The sequence below is a fragment of the Amblyomma maculatum genome, chromosome 1 (assembly GCF_055883805.1).
Source record: "Amblyomma maculatum isolate TAMU_Amacu chromosome 1, ASM5588380v1, whole genome shotgun sequence".
NCBI lineage: Eukaryota > Metazoa > Arthropoda > Arachnida > Ixodida > Ixodidae > Amblyomma > Amblyomma maculatum.
The window spans coordinates 391,935,093-391,943,538 of NC_139344.1; positions in this window are offsets into that span (position 1 = coordinate 391,935,093).

The window sequence follows — 8,446 nt, forward strand, 5'->3', positions numbered from 1 at the left end:
ATCTAATATATATAGAGCTAAAAACTCTGTCAAAGGTCCTATCAGATAACAGCATCCCAACATTGGAAACCAGGAGGAAAGTCGTGCGACTTAATTTTTTTTTTTTTGCAATTTACGAAAGTCCCCGAACATTGATTCAAAAAATTATATTAGGTCATTTTCATTGCGCGCATCAAGGTATAGACGTCCCTTATACCACGTGCAGAAATTCGTTCATGCACTCAACCTTTCCACGCGCACAATAATAGAGTGGAATAATGTGCCTCGAACCGTTTTTTTTTTTTTTTTTTTTCATCGGATAGTTTTGAGTATGGTGTAGCAAGTGCATTACAGTTTTGATGCTTTAACGTTTCTGCTGCTGTTATCCTTCTTAACATGTCCTATTGATGTGTAATCATACATTTTGTGTTCTTGAAAGCATTCTTTTACTGGTCTGGTTAAGCAGCTGTGTGAGTCCCTTTTTTGTGCTTCTGTTAAACCAAGCGCGCGTTTCGAGTATGCTTTCCGAAGCGCTGACCTGTATCGTATTTGTACCTCCCCACCTGCCTGGTCTTCCGAGACTGCACTAGATTCCAAATAAACGAATAAAAATAAATAAATAAATAAATAAATAAATAAATAAATAAATAAATAAATAAATAAATAAATAAATAAATAAATAAATAAATAAATAAATAAATAAATAAATAAATAAATAAATAAATCCATTCGTTCGACCGCCGAAACTATGTCAAGGTTGCGGAGTTCGCCTGACTTAAACGAAAACATCTTCGGCGGAACTCGTCTGGTGAAGCAAAAGTGGAGCACGAAAAAAAAAAAAAAAAAGTGATTGGTCACAAGCGCTCCTAAATTACAAACAGAACAGTAACAAACCGAACCGAGGAAAGAACTGACAACTGTCTGCCTTGCTTAATTGGAGCCGCTCGTCTCACTATATTTAACGGAGCTAAACCACTGCCAACCTTGTTAACACATATAACAAAAAATGAAAGAGAAAAAATGGCCACTGTCATGAAGCTTACATATAAGGTTAAGGCGCCCGACTACTGTGCGCAAGGATGCGAGATCGAACCTCGGCCTTGGCGGCCGCTTTTTGGTTTAAGTGAAAAGCAAGGTGCCCGTGTGCTGTGCGATGTCAGTGCAAGTTGAAGAACCCCAGGTGGTCAAAATTTCCGGAGCCCTCCACTACGGCGTCTCTCATAGCCTGAGTCGCTTTGGAACGTTAAACCCCACAAAACAAACAAAACTACAGAACATAATCCCACACATGCTGGAGTGACAGAGAAGAAGTAAACAAATTTATGGCACAACCAGTGGCTCTTTCTTACTTGAAGGACTGTCCCACAAAGGGGCCGCTTGTTAGGCGGGTTTATATATGGTTGGTTTTGGTGTAGCCGAGTCATGCAACGAGGGCATTACCAATGCTTCGCCAATACACATATGACAGCCACCTTATTATTCGCATAAAGGCAACGAATGGCGTCCGTAGTCGTGCGAACAGAAAAAAAAAAAAAACGAAAAACAAAAAACAAAAAAAAAAAAAACAAGAAACACCAGACTCTTGCCTCTTGTCCGTCGGGTCCACAGCACGCCATCAGCGCTGCCCTTTCGGCGCGTTCGCGCTCACAGACTGGCATCGGTGCGTCCGCAACACGCTCCCGCGAAGCGCGAACTGGCCGCCCATTGTCGCAACGGCGCCTCATTGTGGAACCCCGTTCGGCGAGTGTGGGAAAGCCAAAATCGCGCTGCGGCTCGCCATTATTTCGGGAGCCGCGCCGTACCCGGCGCTGAACTGTCCCACGTCCCCGTATAAGCAAGTGCGTCGTCGGCGAGGCCGGTTCGTCGTGTGTGTGCTCAGCCCGCATCGTCGAGCTCTGACCTTTTCGCAATCACTTGACGCTCTTCGGGGCTTGTTCACCAGATTGGAGTCTTTTGTTCCCGCTAAATAACGACGCAGTCCGGAGATTCCGTCTTCGTTCCCGCCAGGTGGCTTGCTTTCGGCGTCTTTTTCTCGACCGCTCTGATGCTGCGAATTTGGAAATACACGTGAAGAAAGCCGCGAGAATCAACTTAAGAATATAGGCACCTGCGTTCCACAGGCATTGCAAGGAGGCAGTTGTTATTGGTAAAAAAAAATATAGAATTCCTTTAGTTTTGCAGTATATCTTAGTCACTCTCAGCGAGGAATGCTTTAACTAACGAATTTATGGTTACAGGGCTCTAAAGAAACATGCTAGTCTTGAAAATTAAAGTGCACGAAATAAATCACGCGCTTGTCTCCAGGAGCAGGAGGTGCATTGATAGAGCAGTGGTAAACTTTACTGACAGCATTGTTTAAGCGCTCATGCGGTGTCGTGGCTCCAATTTGGGAGTGTCTTACCCTGCATAGCCTGCTAAAAGGGATTGAGTCTCGTTGTCAGGTTTGACAATTAAATCATAACATGCTTCTCGTGAGAGAGCTAGTTGTAGTTCTTTGACGAGTGGTTTGCCAGTGCATGCAAAATGTTATATCTTATATAGGTTAGCAATTTCGGAAGTCTTTGGAGATTGCACCTAATCTGCGACGACTCATAGGAACCTATACGCATTAAGGTAGCATGCAGAATGAGAATCGTGGAGCTGTAGATAGGAATTAAGCTACTCGCGTTGGTTTCGAGAATTTTTTCTTACACAGTGGGAGCTGTTATACTTACATCTATATAGATACTCAGCGGATGGACCGCGGGGTCGGTTATGCGCTGGGCTTTAAGCTTGGCTTTAAGATTCGGCGCTTCTTCCCATACATATACGCATAGGTGTGCCAATTCCAGTGGCAGGAGTGAGCAGGTAGTGTTTTCGTCTCTACATCACTTATTTAAATTTTTTTTAATAAACTGTTACGACTAACTGTGCAGTCTTCTTACTAGAGCCTATTCTGTTGCTGTTTTCTTCTAAATGGGCTCGATTCATAAAAACGGCACACTAGTTGTGCGCGTTTTCGCTTTCTTTTGAATCACTTGAGGGTAAATTCGCGCCCCTGCTGTGTGGACGGTGGTTCTTGACCCTCCGATACTGAACTAAGGGCTCTCAAATCTCCTCGGTCTGTCCGCACGTGTTAGTGGTGGTGGCTTAGGTGGAGGCAGAGACTTTCTTGGTGTACCGTTTAGTGATCATTTGTAGGGGAATATGCAGATTTCAAAACTAACCACAGACCTGAGCAGCACTGTAAGTTTACCTTTACTAGCTATCCGTCCTCTTATGTGTTTCGGTAAATGTATCTGTGTCATCATCACTGCAGAGCGAAGCATCTTCCATATTCCTCCAATTAACCCGGTTCTGTGCTCTCTGCACCCACTTGACCCCTGCCAACTTCTTAACCTCATCCATCCACCTAACTTTCTGCCGCCCCCTGCTACGCTTTCCTTCCCTTATAATCCAATTTGTTACCCTAAGCGACCATCGGTTGTCTGCCCTACACACTACATGCCCTGGCCATATCTTCTTGATTTCTACTGGAATGTCATTAACTCGAATTATTTCTATGACCCACTCTGCGCGCTTCCTATCTCTTAACGTTACACCTACTATTTTTCGTTCCATATAGTTCTCTGCGCTGTCCTCAGCTTAGCGGTATCGCTCAAAGGAAGGTGTACAACAGTTGCTTCTTACCTGTAATCACCTATGGAACTGAAATATGGGGGCTAATGAAAAGGGTTTTACTTAGGTTGAGGTACCTGCGTACTACGCTCTATTTTTGCTTTTATATTATCTTATTGTGCTTTGTTCCGTGGCACCACAATTTTGAATATTTATCAGATCGAATTTTGAAAAAAAGAGAAGTACTCCGAGCTATTCAGGGCTACCATAACAAGCCGGACAACTTAGCTTCATCACCACTGTCTAAAGAAAGCATAATCTTCTCAAAACAGGCCATGGGTCTACGCATTTCGTTTCTTACAAATCAATAGAAGTAGGCTGCATATATACCATCCTTCCCGGCCGTTCTCTTATACACAAATACCCCTTCAGGCATAATTAAACACTACCCTAAAACAATGTTCCTTGCGGTCCCTTGCACCCTCACACCACACGTGTGATGGAGTGTTTGGTTCCCTACAGAATGTGTCATTCGTCTAATAATGGCCTTGGACGTTACTGTTGGCCTGGACTTTCGGAGGGTGATCGCTCCTTCTCTTGGGGCGCGGCGAAGAATATATTGGTTCTGCATAAATTCCGCAATGCCAAAAATAAATATACAGATTTTCCTCCGAATTATATACACGGCTGGCGGGTAATACATTTTCTTCATCCGGTAGGGCACTGAAATTTAGTGACCACGACATGCTTTTGTATGACGCATTACAGCCTGGTAAAAACATTTATTTCAACGTATTGCATTTTTAGGCGCGTCGTTCGTGAGTACAAGTTCATCAACCCGCTGTTTGTGGACATTTGCAAGAACCGCTTCGTGCCCGTCGTCATGGTTAACTGGAATCCTGCAATGCTCCGGCGACGCCATGCTATTCTCAACCTACAGCAACTGAATTGGCTGGGAGTACACACACAAAGCCGCTGTGTGTTGCAAGTCATATTTAGTGTTATAATGTGGCTGCACGTAGAGCCGGCGGTAGCGCGATAGACCTGCTCGCTTTCACGACATGTGCACAGAAAAATTCTCTTCCTTACTTTTAACTTTTCCGTTCTTGTTGCATGCAGCGGTCGCATTTGAGTGGTGATGAAATGCATAATGGGAAGTGTACTGAGATTTTTATACACACCTTTGAGAAACCCAAATGGTGTAAAAAAAGTTGCGCATGAGACCTGCTTTCATTATAGCATGCCTAATGTCCCACATGTGCATACCTTTAGCGCATAAAAAGCCGTGTAATGTACTTACCTTCATAAAATGAAACGTTGCAGGTAGTTAAACCGACTTCTCATATATTGCCATTTTAATGGTTTGTACAGATGATGCAATATAAATTTAGCCACGTGCGTACGCATGGCATGAAGAAGCAGTTAAGAAACAACAGGCGCGATGTTTTAGAAGACTAGATTTGTTTATTGATCTTTCTCATGCGCAGCTTGCATGTATTCTCTTATTTTACAAAATATTGCTGCTTTTTTTTTTTGTCTCCGGTAAAGCTCACACAAAAATCGCGTTCACAAAAGCATAGTTGAAGAACGTACAAACAATGCGGTCACGGAGACCTGGCACAGCTCCGCAGACAACGGCATGTCTTCTTGCGAACATGGCAGCAGTTGGGGAAGATCACAATTTAGGACATTGCCTGCAGTAGGCATCTTAACAGGCGATAGACATTCGCTATTTATCACCCCTTCATTTTGGATACACAACTTCGAAACACCATTCTAAGCACTTATGTACACACCAACTGTTCAACGAGCTCTTTTCCTCTGTCTGTTACGCTGTGTCCTGTTGTGCCGGTGGGGTTATCACACAGTAGCCCACCGTCAACAGGGTTGTGCCAGTGGATCCTGCAACTGCCACCAATGTTGTGCCGGTGGGGTTATCACACAGTAGCCCACCGTCAACAGGGTTGTGCCAAGGATCCTGCAACTGCCACCAATGTTGTGCCGGTGGGGTTATCACACAGTAGCCCACCGTCAACAGGGTTGTGCCAAGGAGTTGGTAACGCAGCGCTCGTCACCCGTTTCGTGAACGAGGGCTGTCAGCTCCCTGGGCGGTAGCGATGAATCCGAGTCGGCGTTGGTGAGATGAAGAAAAGGCTTTATACACTATTTACATGCATTTACACAACGACTTCGGCTCTGGGACCGAAAGCTAACATAGCCGTACGCGACTGTTCTCGCGCAGCGACGGCCGGGGAGATTCCGCCGCGTCCGCACTGTCAGGGGGCGAACTGCTCCCGATGGACGCTCGTGACGAACTCACACACTCGGAGTCTCGAACGGAAGCACTTGAGACTCCGTCGCCGAGAACCGTTGACGCTCAAAATGGTCCAATCCGACGGCAGCACTTTCGCAGGGCCAATGGGAGAGCTTGCTGCGCTCTCGCTTCAAATATGCCGCGGGGCGAGAAGGGGTTCACCGTCAGGGCCACGGCGCGCCGTGCTGTCTGGACGTTCAGCGCATGTTAAAACACGTCGCTTCTGTCCCTTTGGCACGGCTCGCCTCCAGTGCATTGGTGCTTTGCAGAGAAGCATCCAGAGTTTGTGAAGGAGGCATTCGCCGAAGAAGTTTGGCGTCCGGCTGAATTTCTGGGCGGCTTTGGCCAGAGGCACAACAGCACCCCCGCCATCAGACAATGCGCCGGGAAGACGAGCTGCTCGCATGTGGCTCGGATGCCGGGCGCGCTCGTTCGCCAGGTTCCTCCAAGCTCACGTCCAGTGTCCGGGCGCCAGGTAGCCTCACGTGCCTCGGGTTCCACTCGCCAGGTCAGGATCTCTGCCGACAGCCTTGTTGCCGGGGCACGCCGATCAACTTCGCTCGGGTCGCTCCGATGCCCTTGCCACTCGCCACTGGTAACGGTAGACTTTTCTGCGGCTTGCGAACCGACCAACAACAGGCAACACCCAACACAAGCAAGTACCCTCGGTCACCCGTCAAACACCAGACAGAGGCAAAATTTCAAATTGAATTAGCTAAATTGTTGTCCCCTTTTTGCTCCCACTACAACAAGAGACAAGTGTATAGGATGCAGTACACAAGGTTCAAACAACAATTTTGCGCATTAAGGATACATTAAATAGCAAAGATGATTAATAATCAGTAATAGAAAAGAGTCTCCTTGAAATCACTTGGGCCGTAAAGCACAGCTGAGGAAGTAAGGAGGTCATTCAATTTTGCCCCGATCTGCCTAGAACATTACCGTTAGCGACGAAACGCTCGTCGAAGGTAGCTATGTTTTGAATGCATAACTCAAAGCATCCGAGTTCGCATTGTGCTGCTCTCTTCCGCAAGCGGCAGAACGCGAAGCAGTATTCGGGCGGTTTGGCTCTCCTCCCTCCGCTACAGCCTCGGCTGTCCATTTCTCTACGAGACCTTTCTTTCCACTTTGTGCGTGAAAGAACAGACGTGCACAAGTTGCTAGCTTTGTTGAACGATCTGTCTCGTTCCTTACGCTTTGCGCACCAATCGCGCATTTTCTCAGCACGAGTGCATTTGTGCCGCTGGGATCGCCGCTTCTTTTCCTTTCGCGATCGTTTGCGTTTTCTCACCTTTCGATGAGAGCATTCTTTCATGCACCTGCCTTTCCGCTCTTTTTGGTGGCAGCACTTGAATGCTTTCTTTCTTTCTTTTGTTGCTAGCTCTTTCAAGCTGCCGGTAACCGGAGCTAGTACGGCGCCGACATCGTCGGAGTGCGGCGCCGCGCCTGCATCGCGGCCAGCAGCGCATGACTCACTGCCAGTCGCGTCCGAACAAGGACAAGGCTCGCTCACGCCAGCCCCCGAGCTAGGCATATCCTCTGCGGGCTCGCCTCTCAAGTTACACTGATCTGCCGGTGTGCCGCATCGCTCAGCGCTAACCGGCGCGCAATCACGTTCGTCCGACAGCTGCGGCGCTTCGGATCGCGTGAGGTCCATGTTCGCACCAAGGTTGTTTTCGCCAATACAATTGAGCGCGTCAGGACAGGAAGATTCATGGCTCCTGTCTAGTCGCTCGCTGTCGACTTCACAGGTGTGGTTCTTGACAGCGTCAGCGTCATGGGTCTGCCTCAGCTGTTCAACACTCGTGGGCTGCGCAGTTTCCATGAGCGCCACTTCGTTTTTCCGCGAGTGATGATCTACGACAACGCTGATCTCGGACAGCGCCAATTTGTCGTCTCCTAGCCTGACTACATCTCCGCCACGCTGTACAACTGCTGCTTCTGAGTTGTCAGGCGGTTGATTTACTGCCAATTCCCCACTCTCGATTGGTGCAATCGGATTGCTTACAGCTACGTGAGGCGGCGTGCAGGACGGTGTCACTGCGGATTTCTCGCCGATGGAGTCGGCTCCAACCGTCTCAGCTGCCAGTGGTTCGACCAAGGTAACCCGAGAAACTTCTGTTCGAGGCTCGATCGACTCGCTGCTGCTATCGCGTTGCTCGGCCGCTTCCCCAAGCTGTGTCTCGTTCTCTGGTGCAAGTACAATTTGCTCCGAGACTTCCTGACTTTCTAGCCATTCGCTTACAGCGGCTTTCAACTGATAGGCCAAATCAAAGTATGCCTTGTTACAATGTTTCTCGCTCTCATATCTCTTCCGAAGATCCTGAGGCGTTATCTGATATCGTATCAGCAATGACTCTTTTAGTTCATCGTAATGTTTCAAGCGGTCGCCAACCAATCGCTTGATTTCTTCAGACGCTTCAGCGGAGAGAAGAGCTACCAACATCTGTGCCCAACTATCTCGCTCGAAGCGTTTACTTCTGCAGACCTTCTCGAAGTCTGCCAAATACATTGCCATATCCTCGGCGATGAGGAACGGTGGTGGACAGTCTCGCG